Below are 2,640 nucleotides of genomic sequence, written 5' to 3'. Positions count from 1 at the left end.
CCCTCTGTAGTCCAACACATAATGAGACTACACCCTTGAATCAGGGTTGAACTTTATCCCTCTATAGTCCAACACATAATGAGACTACACCCTTCACCAGGTAGGAACTTTGTCCCTCTGTAGTCCAACACATAATGAGACTACACCCTTGAATCAGGGTTGAACTTTATCCCTCTATAGTCCAACACATAATGAGACTACACCCTTGAATCAGGGTTGAACTTTATCCCTCTATAGTCCAACACATAATGAGACTACACCCTTGAATCAAGTTTGAACTTTATCCCTCTATAGTCCAACACATAATGAGACTACACCCTTGAATCAAGGTTGAACTTTATCCCTCTGTAGTCCAACACATAATGAGACTACACCCTTCACCAGGTAGGAACTTTATCCCTCTATAGTCTAACACATAATGAGACTACACCCTTGAATCAAGGTTGAACTTTATCCCTCTGTAGTCCAACACATAATGAGACTACACCCTTCACCAGGTAGGGACTTTATCCCTCTATAGTCCAACACATAATGAGACTACACCCTTCACCAGGTAGGGACTTTATCCCTCTGTAGTCCAACACACAATGAGACTACACCCTTCACCAGGTAGGGACTTTATCCCTCTGTAGTCCAACACATAATGAGACTACACCCTTCACCAGGTAGGAACTTTATCCCTCTGTAGTCCAACACATAATGAGACTACACCCTTCACCAGGTAGGGACTTTATCCCTCTGTAGTCAACACATAATGAGACTACACCCTTCACCAGGTAGGAACTTTATCCCTCTGTAGTCCAACACATAACACATGATCCTCTTCAAGTGACTAATTGTTCATCTCGTTAACTTGGCCACCATTTTGTCCGTACGGATGTTTCTAGAACGGCAGCCATGTGGTTCTGGTCAGAAGTCCTTCATCAGATAAGGTATCGTTTTCCATTCGGGACTGTTGAAGGATAAACTAGTTCAGCATTAGATAAGGTATAGTTGAATGATAAACTAGTTCAGCACAGCATTAGATAAGGTATAGTTGAAGGATAAACTAGTTCACCACAGCATTAGATAAGGTATAGTTGAAGGATAAACTAGTTCAGCACATCATTAGATAAGGTATAGTTGAAGGATAAACTAGTCCAGCACAGCATTAGATAAGGTATAGTTGAAGGATAAACTAGTTCAGCACAGCATTAGATAAGGTATAGTTGAAGGATAAACTAGTCCAGCACAGCATTAGATAAGGTATAGTTGAAGGATAAACTAGTTCAGCACAGCATTAGATAAGGTATAGTTGAAGGATAAACTAGTCCAGCACAGCATTAGTTAAGGTATAGTTGAAGGATAAACTAGTTCAGCACAGCATTAGTTAAGGTATAGTTGAAGGATAAACTAGTCCACCACAGCATTAGATAAGGTATAGTTGAAGGATAAACTAGTTCAGCACAGCATTAGATAAGGTATAGTTGAAGGATAAACTAGTTCAGCACAGCATTAGATAAGGTATAGTTGAAGGATAAACTAGTCAGCACAGCATTAGATAAGGTATAGTTGAAGGATAAACTAGTTCAGCAGGCATTAGATAAGGTATAGTTGAAGGATAAACTAGTCCAGCACAGCATTAGATAAGGTATAGTTGAAGGATAAACTAGTTCAGCACAGCATTAGATAAGGTATAGTTGAAGGATAAACTAGTCAGCATTAGATAAGGTATAGTTGAAGGATAAACTAGTTCAGCACAGCATTAGATAAGGTAGAGTTGAAGGATAAACTAGTTCAGCACAGCATTAGATAAGGTATAGTTGAAGGATAAACTAGTCCGGCACAGCATTAGATAAGGTATAGTTGAAGGATGAACTAGTTCAGCATTAGATAAGGTATAGTTGAAGGATAAACTAGTTCAGCACAGCATTAGATAAGGTATAGTTGAAGGATAAACTAGTTCAGCATTAGATAAGGTATAGTTGAAGGATAAACTAGTTGAGCATTAGATAAGGTATAGTTGAAGGATAAACTAGTTCAGCACAGCATTAGATAAGGTATAGTTGAAGGATAAACTAGTTGAGCACAGCATTAGATAAGGTATAGTTGAAGGATAAACTAGTCTAGCATTAGATTAGGTATAGTTGAAGGATAAACTAGTCCAGCACAGCATTAGATAAGGTATAGTTGAAGGATAAACTAGTTCAGCACATCATTAGATAAGGTATAGTTGAAGGATAAACTAGTTCCAGCATTAGATAAGGTATAGTTGAAGGATAAACTAGTTCAGCACAGCATTAGATAAGGTATAGTTGAAGGATAAACTAGTTCAGCACAGCATTAGATAAGGTATAGTTGAAGGATAAACTAGTCCAGCATTAGATAAGGTATAGTTGAAGGATAAACTAGTTCAGCACAGCATTAGATAAGGTATAGTTGAATGATAAACTAGTTCATCACAGCATTAGATAAGGTATAGTTGAAGGATAAACTAGTTCAGCAGCATTAGATAAGGTATAGTTGAAGGATAAACTAGTTCAGCATTAGATAAGGTATAGTTGAAGGATAAACTAGTTCAGCATTAGATAAGGTATAGTTGAAGGATAAACTAGTTCAGCATTAGATAAGGTATAGTTGAAGGATAAACAGCAGCATTAG

General features: G+C 37.7%; 1 long non-coding RNA gene across 1 annotated transcript; it reads left to right on the top strand.

Annotated features, from left to right (window-relative positions):
* The first annotated feature begins 1,374 nt into the window (after nt 1-1,374).
* On the top strand, nt 1,375-2,450 carry LOC127923045 (uncharacterized). The gene is made up of 3 exons (XR_008113097.1): nt 1,375-1,503; nt 1,711-1,839; nt 2,332-2,450. It is a non-coding gene; the product is annotated as an uncharacterized LOC127923045 (long non-coding RNA).
* Nucleotides 2,451-2,640: the final 190 nt, after the last annotated feature.

The sequence above is a fragment of the Oncorhynchus keta genome, unplaced genomic scaffold (assembly GCF_023373465.1).
Source record: "Oncorhynchus keta strain PuntledgeMale-10-30-2019 unplaced genomic scaffold, Oket_V2 Un_contig_28055_pilon_pilon, whole genome shotgun sequence".
In the NCBI taxonomy this organism is placed as follows: domain Eukaryota; kingdom Metazoa; phylum Chordata; class Actinopteri; order Salmoniformes; family Salmonidae; genus Oncorhynchus; species Oncorhynchus keta.
The sequence above is the reverse complement of the archived record's forward strand: the minus strand, read 5'-3'. Positions and strand labels throughout refer to the sequence as shown.